General features: G+C 37.3%; 1 protein-coding gene across 8 annotated transcripts in view; it reads right to left on the bottom strand.

Annotated features, from left to right (window-relative positions):
* The window catches only part of PCDH15 (protocadherin related 15), a 1,788,406-nt gene that overhangs the window by 403,204 nt on the left and 1,370,910 nt on the right, over positions 1-14,292 (bottom strand). The gene's annotated exons all lie outside the window — the stretch shown is intronic.

Here is a 14,292-nt window from a genome sequence, read left to right as displayed (position 1 = left end):
TCACACCTGTAATCCCAGCACTTTGGGAGGCCAAGGTGGGCAGATCACGAGGTCAAGAGATTGAAGCCATGCTGGCCAAAATGGTGGAAACTCGTTTCTACTAAAAATACAAAAATTAGTTGGGCGTGGTGGTGCATGCCTGTAGTCCCAGCTCCTTGGGAGGCTGAGGCAGGACAATCACTTGAACCCACGAGGCGGAGGTTGCGGTGAGCTGGGATTATGCCATTGCACAGAGCCAGACTCTGTCTCAAAAGAAAAAAAGAAAAAAAAAAAAAAAAGAATTTGTGGGCAGGTAGCAAGTCTATTAATTTTCAGTTATGTATACGTTTGTGTAGTCAATACCACAATCAGGATATAGAATGGTTTTATGATGAAATAACTACTTTGTGTATTCCAACCCCAAAGTTTAATCCTTCGCAACCACTGATTTGTTCACCACCACCATACTTTCATTTTTATGAGAATGACATTTAGATGGAATTGTATAGTATAAAGATTTGGAGATTGGCTACTTTCAACTCAGTATAAAGCATTAGAGATTCATCCAAGTTGCTATGTATCAATAATATAATATTTTAATTGTTCAGTAATGTTTAACTTGTAAAGAAATTGCCAAACTATTTTTCCAATGTGTGTATACCATTTTACATTCTTACCAGCCACATATGGGCATTTCAGATCCCCCATATTTTCACCAACACTTGATATTGTCAGTCTTTTTAAAATTTTGGCCATTCTGGTGTGTATGTAGTGATATTCATTGAGGTATTAGTTTGCATTTCCCAATTAGCTAATGATATTGAGCAATTTTTCACATTCTTTTTTTTTTGTAAATCTGTAATAATTTGTTAAACCTTTTTGCCATTTTATAATTGTCTCATTTTTATTAAATTGTGTTTTCATATATTCCCCAAACAAGTCACTTGTTGGATACATTTTGCAAATATATTCTCCTTTTCTATCAGTTGCTTTTTCAGTCTATTATCAGTGTCTTTTGAAGAGCAAGTGCATTTTTACTTTGATGAAGTCAAATTTTAAATTTTTTCTTTTATAGATTTGCATTTGTTATATTTAATAAATTGTTGCCAGCCAGGTGCAGTGACTCACGCCTGTAATCCCAGCACTTTGGGAGGCCAAGGTCGGGGGATCACCTGAGGTCAGGAGTTCAAAACCAGCCTGATCAACATGGAGAAACCCCGTGTCTACTAAAAATACAGAATTAGCCAGGCGTGGTGGCACATGCCTGTAATCATAGGTACTCGGGAGGCTGAGGCAGGAAAATTGCTTGAACCTGGGAGGTAGAGGTTGTGGTGAGCCAAGATTGCACCATTGCACTCCAGTCTGGGCAACAAGAGCAAAACTCCATCTCCAAACAACAACAAAAAATAAATTGTTGCCAACCCTAAGTTCATAAAAAATTTTACCAATATTATCTTTTAGATGCTTTATAGTTTTAGCTCTTACATTATGTATAGAAAGTCTTTCAAGTTGGTTTTTGTACATAGTGTAAGGTATGGATTGCAGTTTATTTGTTTACATATGGCTGTCCAATTGTTCTGCAATGTTGATTGTAAAGATTAACTTTTCCTTCTTTTAATTGCCTTTTGCTTCACATTATTTTTAAAGTGTTTACACCTTCACAGTTTTTTCTCATAGCTGTATTTGCCCATCATTTATTAGCATAGAACTTCTGATTCCATACATATAGTAAATGGAAGGAAGTGTGGATGCCTGACCTAAACCATATAATTATCACTTCATCTTTCAACAATTTTTATTTAGAGCAAAGAATCAGAAGATGGATGTACAATCTGTGCCACGAAAATAATGGGCGTCTAGAGGAAAGGCCCTCTAATCCCTCATCTTGAAATTCCTGTTTCTGCTTCTTAAAATGTTATAGTTTTTGACAGTTCCTTGAATTCTGGAAGAAATCAAAGTCCTTTCAATGAATTTCCTTTACCGCCAAGATGAACTTAAGTTCACCTCTGTAATTTTTACCCAAAGAGTCCCATTCAGGAAAGCATTTGTTTTAAATACTTGATATATTTGAAAATGTACATCTAATATACTTCAAAGGAGCACTACCTAAAAAAATACAGTATCAAATTTTTCCCTTCCCCACCCAAAATATATATCTTTACATATAAAATTAATAACCTGATTAACACAAAAGTAAAAGAGAACACTGTCTTCTGGGTGCCATGAAGATTTGTGATAATTCCTCAAATTTTCACATTCTAGATATATAGAAATTATGGTCAGTTTCAATAAAATACTGCTTATGAAAACACCCACAATTTCCTTTGGTAGAACAAAAACAATTATAACATGTAACTTTTTTCTAGGTAATTTTTTGGGGAAAATCTTTTAATGACCCATGAATGCTGAATACCCTGCAGAAGCCAAGGTATTGAAATGTAAAAACATTGTACAAGAATAGAAATACCTGTCTAAGTTCAAAGACCCTACAGAATCCCTTCTTTATCCCACTTAGAAAATGTAATATAAACTCTATTTAGCAAAACTTAATTCATCTAAAAATATAGCTGCTTCTGAACCATCTCCAAAGCTCTGTGTTTTATTTTTTTAGTCATTCCTTTATTTGATCTTGGGACTAATTATATTAATATTCCATTCCTCTGACATTAAATTCATCTGCTACCCCTTTTACGTAACTAGAATTTCGTTGATAATTTTAACCATTATTTTCATCTATGCCCTAATAACACATTTGTTTTTGTATCAAGTTATCCCTAGTTTCAAATGTATATTAGAAATATTACCTCTAATTTTCATTATTTTCTTCCATTAATTTTAACTTTAGCACTTTTTCTTTTCAGCTACTACATTTCCTTAGTGCATTCTTTGATAATTATAAATGCAAAAAGTAAACTACCTTTGTCCTGCTTTTACATCTTCCAAAAATCTTCAGTTCTAAATCTCCTTTGCAAAACGTATTTTTCAGCTGTTTGTTATAAATAACAAACTTCATTTTCTTATCCAAAGTGTTTTTAATAACTGTATAATAGCCACCAAACTAATTCAAATAAAATTTTACATATTATTAAGGAGAACTAAAATTCTTATATTAGTAGCCAATATCTCAACTTCAAAAAATTTTACCAAAGATTTTATTGGGTTGCTTTTCCTATGCATATTTATGACAATGCTTCTGAGAGTATAGTTCAGACATACCCACACTAGAAAGACCAAGATCTTGTTCCAGATCTTCTGAATCAGAAGCTCTGAAAAGGGAGGTCAAGAAAATGCACTTTGAATAATCTCACTGAATTCTTGTAGCCTTTAAAGTTTGAAAGTCACCTCTTCATGGTACATGATATGTTCATATCTATTTTTTAAACATTTCAATAATTACAAAATTGAGTAACTAGGTTATTGCTAATAGTACCACCATTTTTTCTGACTATGTGGCTTCAAATCCTCAAGTTACTTTTACTAGCCAATTCTCTATACATTCTCCAAGTGATTCTTTCTTACCTTAGAAAGTGTCTCTCATGTGTTTCTTTGTCATAGTCCTAATCTCTTACCTTACTCAGAACTTTGTTATTTCATACTTGTACCACAGTGACAGCTTACTAATATCTTCTGGCATTCCATTCCCTTATAATCACTGAAGGAAACTTTCTAAAATGCTATTTTTATTGTCCAATTATCTAGACAAAATTTTTCCTATTGTGTACTGTGGTAACCCCTAAAATCAAGTTGAGAAAAAAAAGTATAAATGTATTTTTCTTTATTGATTGATTCAATTTACATATAGTGAAATGCATAGATCTTAAGCTTTAATGTTTTAGGGGCATAGACCCATGTTATTACCACTCCTATTCAGACTTTAATTTTATATTTATCTTTAAATAAAATAATACAAAGGTAAACTTAGCTAATGCTTTATATACTGACTGACAGTGTGTCTCTGTATATTTTAGAGACAAGCAAGGAATCTTGAGGGAGATGTGGCAAGTATACAATGTGAAGGGATAAGCAGCAGTGTATTATTCAGATTTCTTTAGGGAAACAAAACAAATAGGCTATAAGGACATATTAGTACTGACAGTGAGAAAGAGAGACAGAGACAGAGAGAGAGAGAGAGAGAGAGAGAGATTCTCTCAATCAATTGGCTGATTGGTTATGGGAATTTGTTGTATTAGTCCATTTTCACACGGCCGAAAAGACATACCCAAGACTGTGCAATTTACAAAAGAAAAAGATTTAATTGGAACTTACAGTTCCACGTGGCTGGGGAAGCCTCACAATCATGGTGGGAGGCAAGGAGAAGCAAGTCACTTCTTACATGGATGGCAGCAGGCAAAGAGAGACAGAGAGAGCTTCTGCAGGGGAACTCCTCTTTTTAAAACCATCAAATCTTGTGAGACTATTCACTATCCTGAGAACAGCAGGGGAAAGACTTGCCCCCATTATTCAATTATCTCCCATATCGTCCCTCCCACAACACTTGGGAATTCAAGATGAGATCTACTGCTAGGCACAGTGGCTCATGCCTATAATCCCAGCACTTGGGAGGCTGAGATGGGCGGATCACCTGTGTCAGGAGTTTGAGACCAGCCTGCGTAGCATAGTGAGATCTCATCTCTAGGTGAGATTTGGCTGGGACACAGCCAAACCATATCATTCTGCACCTGTCCTCTCCCAAATTTCATGTCCCCACACTTCAAAATAAATCATGCCTTCTCAATAGTCCTCCAAAGTGTTAACTCATTTCAGTATTAACTCAAAAGTCCACAGTCCAAAGTCTCACTGGAGACAAGGCAATTCCTTCTACCTATGCATCTGTAAAATCAAAAGCAGGTTAGTAACTTTCTAGATACAGTGGGGATACAGGCATCAGGTAAATACAGCCATTCCAAATGGGAGAAATTGGCCAAAACAAAGGGACTACAGCCCCCAAGTCCAAAACCCAGCAGATAAGTCAAATCTTCAAGCTCTGAAATGATCTCCTTTGACTCCATTTCTCACATCCAGGTGACACTGATGTAAGTGGTGTGCTTCCACAGCCTTGGACAACTCCACCCCTGTTGTTTTACAGAGTGTAGCCCCCTCCTGGCTGCTTTCATGGGCTGGTGTTGGGTGTCTGTGGTTTTTCCAGACGTACTGTTCAAGCTGTTGGTGGATCTACCATTCTGGGTTCTGTAGGATGGTGGCCATCTTCTCACAGCTCCTCTAGGTGATGCCCCAGTAGGGACTCTGTGTGGAGGCTCTGACCCCAAGTTTCCCTCCTGCACTGCACTAGCACAGGTTCTTCATGAGAGCCCTGCCACTGAAGCATACTTCCGCCTTGACATACAAGGCATTTCCACACATCTTCTGAAATCTAGGTTGAGCTTCCCAAACCTCAATTCTTGACTTCTCTGCATTCACAGGCTCAATACTATGTGGAAGCTGATGAAGCTTGTGGCTTGCACCTTCTGAAGGCAGGGCCCCAGCTCTATGTTGGTCCCTTACAACCATAGCTGGAGCAGTTGGGACACAAGAAAACAAGTTCCAAGGCTGCACACAGCACAGGGATCCTGGGCACAGCCCACAAAACCATTTTTTTCTCCCCCAGGCCTCCAGGCTGGTGGTGGGAGGGGCTGTCATGAAGACCTCTGACATACCCTGGAGACATTTGTCCCATTATCTTCAGGATTAACATACAGCTCCTCCTTACTTATTCAAATTTCTGCAGCCAGCTTGAATTTATCCTCAGAAAATGGGATTTTCTTTTCTATCAAATTATCAAGCTGTAAATTTTTTGAACTTTTATGCCATTTCCCTAATAAAACTGAATGCCTTTAACAGCACCCAAGTCACATCTTGAATGCTTTGCTACTTAGAAATTTCTTCCACCAGATACCCTCAATCATCTCTCTCAAGTTCAAAGTTCCATAATTCTGTAGGGCAGGGGCAAAATGCTGCCAGTCTCTTTGCTAAAACACAGCAAGAGTCACCTTTGCTCCAGTCACCAACAAGTTCCTCATCTTCATCTGAGACCACCTCAGGCTGGATTTCATTGTTAATATCATTATCAGCATTTTGGTCAAAGCCATTCAGTAAGTCTCTAGAGAGCTCCAAACTTTCCCACATCTTCCTGTCTTCTACTGAGCCCTGCGAACTGTTCCAATCTCTGCCTGTTACCCAGTTCCAAAGTCATTTCCACATTTTTGGGTCTATTTTCAGCAACACTCCATTTCTGTTACCAATTTACTGTATTAGTTCATTTCCACACTGCTGATAAAGACATACCAGAGACTGGGCAATTTACAAAAGAAAAAGGTTTAACTGGACTTACAGTTCCACATGACTAGGGAAACCTCACAATCATGGTGGAAGGCAAAGAGGAGCAAGTCACATTTTACACAGATGGCAGCAGGCAAAGAGAGAGAGCCCTTGTGCAGGGGAACTCCTCTTTTTGAAAATATTATCAGAACTTATGAGACTTATTCACTATTACAGTAACAGCACAGGAAAGCCTTGCCCCCATTACTCAATTTCCTCCCACCTTGTCCCTCCCACAACATGTGGGAATTCAAAATGAGATTTGGGTGGTGACACAGCCACGGCATATCATTTGTTATGAATGCTAAGACCATTTACCATCTGCAAATTAGAGACCCAGAAAAATTGGTGGTGCATTTTTTGCTAGGTCCAGAGGCCTAAGAACCAGGGGAGCCACTGGTATAAGTCTCAGAATCTGAAAGCCTGAGAACTAAGCACTCTAATGTTTGATGGCAGAAGATGGAAGTTCCAGTTCAAGAAGAGAGAACTCACCGTTCCTCTGTCTTTTTGTTCTATTCAGGCCCTCAATGGACTGGATGATGCTTGCCCATATTGGTGAGAGCAGATCTTCTTCACTCAGTCTTCTGATTGAAATATTAGTGTCTTTTTGAAACAATCTCTTAGACCCAGAAATAATGTTTTGCCAGCTCTTTCTATGTGCCTTAAACCAGTCATGCTGACACATAAAAGTAAGCATCACAAGCAGCATTCTCTCCTGTTTGTTTGCTTTCAATACATTGCAATGACTTTTAGTTTACATTTGGCCAGGTAAAGGGATCTGTATTTTACAGTATTAATTTTACACCAAACTAAAGCTCAAAAAATGAAGAAATAGCTGAGAAATACGTCTGCAAATAAACCTGAGATTAAAAGTAACACTAATGATGTGTGAAGAAGTGAACACCAACAGAGATGGAAAAATCACTTTCCATTCCTCTGCTAAAACAGCTTAATCAGTCATGTTATTCCTGACCATGGTCAAAACCATAGCGATCCAGGCAGACCATAAATAAAGTCAAACTGACAATTTTGATGTAATTAATACAATTATTTATAATGTTGACTTATATGTAATACAATTAATCATTTTGTATGTGATATCTGAACGTTGAAACTTTAATGACTGATAAAATACATATATAATTCTTAAATATTAAGAGTGTGTACTCTAAAATATTTTTTAACTCATGGGATGAAGGATCAGAAAAATTATGTATTCATTATAAAATGTAGTTATCATTAACAATGATATGGTTTCGGCTGTGTCCCCACCGAAATCTCATCTTGAATTGTAACTCCCACAGTTCCCGCATCTCATGGAAGGAACCTTGTGGAAGGTAATTGAATCATGAAGGTGGGTCTTTCCCGTACTCTTCTCATGAAAGTGAGTACATCTCACAAGATGTGATGGTATTAAAAAGGGGAGTTTCCATCCACAAGCTCTCTTTTCTTGTTTTGCCATGTGAGACATGCCATTAACCTTCTGCCATGATTGTGAGGCCTTCCCAGCCATGTGTAACTGTAAGTCCGTTAAACTTCTTTCTTTTGTAAATTGCGTAGTCTCCAGTATGTCTTTATCAGCAGCATGAAAATGGAATAATACACTAACATCCACACACAATCTTGCCTAAACTTACTTACATCTTTAAGTTCAGAGCTCCACTTTATGAACCTTCTCATCTCCTTGAATTACTTGAATTAGATCTAAGATGGAAAACATTTTTTGTTTCCTAACAAGTAAAATACTCTTTTATTCCTCTCACCTTAAATCTGGGCAGGAATTGTTCTTGCTTTGACCAATATATGATGGCGGATTATTTCTACTGATTCAGTTCTGGGATCAGGCCTTCAGAAGTTTGGTAGCTTTCACTTTTGCCTTCTTAAAAGGCAGGTGCACATACGATTAAACAGACTATTTTACATAAATTCTATAAAGAATATTTTCTTTAAAAAGTAATTTCCAAAATGTAGAAGTACAGTAAAATTAGAAGCAGCATTCTGGAGAATGGTAAGGCATGAGGAAAAATGCACCTCAGGGGGTATATTTAAGGTTACATAATATTTGAAAAACCACATGTGCTCAGCTATAAGTGTTCAGTTAAAAGAACTCGGTTGTGTAGCACAAGGATCATGAAACAAAAGAAAATATAAACAAAAAATAAGAAAGCAAAAAAGGATACAAAGAAAAAATATGGACTTTTTCTGATAACTGTGAAATATGAAATACACCATAGAAGAAATGTAAGGCCCAGGAACATTTTCATCCCTTCTCAATGTGATATATGCATTGAGGAAGGGATAAAAAATGTGTCTTTCTCTTCATATTTCCAATATGATTATACCGTATACCTGGCCATGAAAGTGCTAATACTTTGTAATACCTACCAGAGTTAATGAAGGTTTATAAAAAAAAATTAAACCAAAATTTCTGGCTCTGGTATCTCCATTCTTAATATGTGGCACCAACATTTTAGTTGCCAGAATATTAATAATATTATTATAATCATACTTTGAAAAATAAGAAAAATTATTGTTAACAATATTTATAATTTAGTATGTATCACATAAATCATATATATGATAGTTAATACATATTACTTTTCACACATTAGGTGCTCATATAAAAGTACCTAATACTACAAGCTACTGTTACAAGCTAAAGTCAGCAAACTTTCTTGTATTATTAGAAAGAAATACATATTGTATGATATCATTATTAATGACAGTGCTGAAACAGTGCTTGATAGCTATTAACATTTACATTAAAAATGGTAAGGCTTGATAACATAATTAGAAGCAGAAATTTCATCTACATATATGATTAAGGGGTCCACAGATTATGCTTTTCTTTCAGAGACCTTCATGGCAGCCTTTTCCATCACAGGCCTTGAGGCTTAGGGGGAAATGATGGTTTTGTGGGCCAGGCTCATGGCTGCACTGCCCTGTGCAACCTCAGGACACTGCTCCCTGCATCTAGCCATTCCATCTCTAGCCATGCCTACATGGTCCCCAGATATATCTCAGGCCTCTGCTTCAGAGCATGCAAGCCATTAGCCTTGGCAGCTTCCATGTGATGTTAAACCTGTGGATACACAGAGGACAAGAGTTGAGGCTTGGAAGCCTCCGCTCACATTTCAAAGGATGCATGGAAATGTCTGGATGTCTAGGCAGAAGTCTTCTGCAGGGGTGGAGCCCTCATGGAAGACCTCTACCAGGGCACCGTGGAAGGGAAATGTGAGGTGGGAGCCCCCACACAGAGTTCCCACTGGGGCACTGCCTAGTGGAGACGTGAGAAGAAGGCAACTATTCTCCAGACCCCGGAATGGTAGATTCACTGATAGCTTGCACTGTGCACCTGGAAAAGCCACAAGCACTAAACACCAGCCCAAGAAAGCAGACAACAGGGCTGTACTGTGCAACGCCATAGAGGCAGAAATGCGCAAGGCCTTGGGAGCCCACCCCTTGCATCAGTGTGGCCTGGATATGAGACATGAAGTTAAAGGAGATCATTTTGGAGATTTAAGATTTAATGACTGCTCTCTTGGGTTTTGGATTTCCATGGGAGCTGTGGCACCTTTGCTTTGGCTGATTTTTCCTTTTTTGGAATGGATGTATTCACCCAATGCCTGTATCCCCATTATATCCTGTAAGTTTTTTCAGTCTCATAGGCGGAAGGAACTTGCCTTGTCTCAGATGAGACTTTGGACTGTGGACTTCTGAGTTAATTCTGAAATCAGTTAAGACTTGGGGGACTGCTGAGAAAGGATTATTGTATTGTGCAATGTGAAAAGGACATGAGATTTCAGAGGGGCCAGTGGTTTCATGATATAGCTTGGATTTGTTTCCCCACCAAAATCTCATGTTAAATTGTAATCTCCAATGTAGGAGGAGGGACCTAGTAGGAGTTGATTGAATCATGGGGGAACATTTCCCCCTTGCTGTTCTGGTAACAGTGGTGACAGTGAGTGAATTCTCACAAGATCTGTTTGTTTAAAAGTGTGTAGCACCATCCTTTCTCTCTCCTGCTCTGGCTATGTAAGATGCGCCAACTTCCCCCTTCACTTTCAGCCATGATTGAAAGTTTCCTGAGGCCACTTAAACCTGCTTTTCTTTATAAATTAGCCAGTAATAGGTAGTTCTTTATAGTGGTGCAAGAATGGACTAACAGAGAAGGGGTATTAAATGTTCTCTAATGGTAGAATTTACCAGTAAAGCATCTATCTGATGCAGAATTCTCCTTTGTGGGAAGATCTTTTTGATTACTAAGTCAATTTACTTGTTATCAGTCTGCCCCGATTTTTTATTTTTTCTGAGGTCAATTTGAATAGCTTACCTCCAGGAATTTGTCCATTGCATCTAGTTTGTCTAGTTGGCATAATTGTATATAATATTCCCTTATAACATTTTTTATTCCTGTAAGCTAAATAGAAGGTCCTCTCTTTTCTTCCAAGTTAGTAAATTGCATCTTATTTCTTTTATTCCTGGTCAGTCTAGCTAGAGATTTGTCAATTATGTTTATGATTTCAAAGAATTGATTTTGGCTTGATTTCTTAACTCTACTGTTTTCCTAATCCCTCTTTTACTATTTTCCACTGAAGTCTCTATTATTTCTATTGTGTTGTTTAGCTTTCCTTCTTTCCTTCCTTCCTTCCTTCCTTCCTTCCTTCCTTCCTCCCTCCCTCCCTCCCTCCCTCCCTCCCTCCCTCCCTCCCTTCTTTCTTTCTTTCTTTCTCTTTCTTTCTTTCTTTCTTTCTTTCTTTCTTTCTTTCTTTCTTTCTTTCTTTCTTTCTTTCTTTCTTTCTTTCTTTCTTTCTTTCTTTCTTTCTTTCTTTCTTTTTTTTCAGAGTCACCTCCAACCTCCTCCATCACCCAGGCTGGAGTGAAATGGTGTGATTATGGCTCACTGCAGCCTTGACTTCCTGGACCCAGTGATTCTCACACTATAACCTCCTCAGTAGCTGAGGCCACAGGTGCACACCACCGGGCTAATTTTTGTATTTTGGTAGGGATGGGGTTTCTCTGTATTACCCAGACTGGTCTCAAATTCCAGAGCTCAAGCAATCCACCTACCTCAGGCACCCAAATATTGGAATTATAGGCGTGAGCCACCACAGCTGACCTCTCTTCTGCTCTTCTTCTTTAGTTTGCTTAACCTTTTCCAATGTCTTTGTGATAAACATTACATTGTTGATTAGAGATTAAAATACATGTTATAATGTATTTTTATTTGTCTCAAAGTATTTTTCTGATTTTATTTCTTCCTTGAGTCACTGATTATTTAAGAATGTTGTATAATTACCCCACACTTGTGAATTTCCAAAGTTTCCTTCATTATTAATTTCTACTTTCATTCCATTTTTGTCAGATAATAGAGTTCGTATTATTTCAATCATTTTCAATTTAATGATATTGGTTTTATGGCCTAATATGATCTATACTGAAGAACATTCTAGGCGCACTTGAGAAGAATACTTATTCTGCTGTTGGGGGTAGAGTGTTTTATAGATATATCTTTTAGGTCTAGCTGCTTTATGGAGTTGTTCTATCTTGACCTTTACTTACTACATTTGCAGAGTTTCAAGGTCAGCAAGAGATGACAGCTTAGGGCCTTTCCAAGTGTTTCCTGAGTATATATAGTTTGCTCTTGTCTTTTTAGATTCCCAGAAATATGTTAAACTTTTATAAACTCCCTAGGAACATCATTCTCTAGCTTTTCCTTTGAAGACTTTTGGCTAGTCAATAATTCTGCCATTGGTGATCATGACAGTAGGACCATTGAAATAGGCTGACAACAGTCCTTGGATGACCTTGTCATAGACATCAACATCCATGTCCTCATATATAGTAAACAAGAGACTGTCTATAACAAATGTAAGCAGGAGAGGAGCCCTCCATGTGGTAACTTAACATGAGCTTGGAGAAACACATATATTCAGAAATATTTGGATGGATTTAAGGAAAATTAAGAGTTTTGACAAAGTACATGAAGTCAGAGTTATGGACATTCTCTTCTGTGTGTGTGTGTGTGTGTGTGTGTGTGTGTGTGTGTGTTATGTTGTGTCTGGTTTTTGTTTTTGTGTTTCCATTTGTACCAGACTGATGTGCCTTAGGTAACATGCCTTATTTTCCTTCCTAATGGTAATAACAATGTCAACTAAAATGTATTGAGCATGAACTTTTTTTCGAGGCATTATTATGTACAATTACAATGTATTGGATCAAATTCTCACAACCCTTTTGTACAAAGATCTATTTTTGTTAAATCCATATTAAAGAATAATAATCTGGTCAGGTAGTGACCCACGCCTGTAATCCTAGCACTTTGGGAGGCTAAGGCAGGAGGATCGCTTGAGCCCAGGAGGTCGAAGCTTCAGTGAGCTATGATTGTGCCACTGCACTCCAGTCTGGGTGACAGAGTAAGACACTGTCTCAAAAGAAGAAAAAAGAAGGACTAATTTCAGGTAAAGAGGGGCTAAATAACTCAACTAAAATTATAAGTCTAGTGTGAGTTAAAGTCATGATTTTTAACATGGACGGTGCAATTTCCAGAGGCTACACTCTCAACCCCTACCATTCACTTCCTTCTAAAAATGTAAATAGTGTAAAAAGATATTATTCATTTACCTTAGCTGTGAGAGCAAATAATTGTAAGAGTTTATATCCATTGTTCGGGACAATTCATTATCCTACAGTTTTAGGCTGATGAAACTTTCCATCGCTGTGTCACTTTTCTGTTAAAATTTTTTTCATTGACTCCTCATTTCACTCAGAGAAAAATGCAAAGTAGATAAATAACATACAAGGCTCTCTAGTTTCTGCTTTCTTCTTATCTGTCACCTTTCTACTTTTACCACACTCACTTCTTTCCAATACTTCTGGCCCCCTTGTTGTTTCTGATACCCACCTGGCAAGCTTCAGTTTTGATCTCTGCCTAGAGACTCTTCCCAGTGATGTCAACCTGAGTAACTTCTTCAGCCTCTGTAAGCTTTTGCTAATAGCTTAGCTTTTGATGACGCAAGTACTGATGATACTACTTAATACTGCAACATCTACTACAGTCCTTCTCTGCTCTTCCAATCCCATTCATATGATCAATTTTCCCCATAGCATTCACACTTTTCTACCTTTGATAATAAACACTTATTTATTATAGTAATTGTTTATTGCCTATCTCTACTGCCAGAAAATCGGCTCCACAAAGTCAGTGATATGGCTTGCTTCAAAGTGTAGGTGATCATTTGTTGAGAAAAAGAACGCAAATAACTTTTAAAAGTGAAATAAACTTGAACACCAATGCATCTAACTGGCTCTGAGTATCATAATTCTCCAAGTCTATTCTAAACTTTCATCCTTTGGCTTTTGCACATGCTGCATTATCTGTATAGATACTTTTCTCTCTTTTTCCACCTAGAAACTCCTGTCTTTCTGCTAAAATGACTCTTCCTAAGCAATTCTCATAAAATGCTTAATGCTTTCCTCCCATGAGCCTACATGTGGTTCAAACTTTATTTAGAGTGCCGTAAATATTGTATTTTAATCTATCTTTTAATTTTTTATTAATTTTTTTTTAGCCACAGACTCCATGACTACCTAACCTAGAACATTTATCTCTCATGTTTGTGTCTTTGGCATCTAGTACAGTGATTGACATATAGTAAAGCCTTCAGTTAATGAAATAAATGATGCTTATTTCCTATTATCTATACCAAAATCTCTATGGAGTTAAAATAGTTTTATGTTTATGAAAGCTTTTTACAATATAATAATATGAGCTCTGCTTATGATATTTATGTCCTTATAAAGACCAAAGGCTTGAAACAGAGTTGCTAGAATTTTCTTTACAGACAGCATTTGTAAGTAGGATACAGTATAAAATTTGCAAATCTAATATCTGTTGGTTGTTGTGTATGTGTGTATGCACATAGGCTTCAAGTAAGAGAACAGAAAGGCATTGAGGGCTAATGCTAAACTGCATTAAAGTTATTTTTCAAGCACACT

The sequence above is a fragment of the Macaca fascicularis genome, chromosome 9, assembly GCF_037993035.2.
Source record: "Macaca fascicularis isolate 582-1 chromosome 9, T2T-MFA8v1.1".
Lineage (NCBI taxonomy): Eukaryota > Metazoa > Chordata > Mammalia > Primates > Cercopithecidae > Macaca > Macaca fascicularis.
Note: the sequence above shows the minus strand (reverse complement) of the source record. Positions and strands in the feature narration are given on the sequence as shown.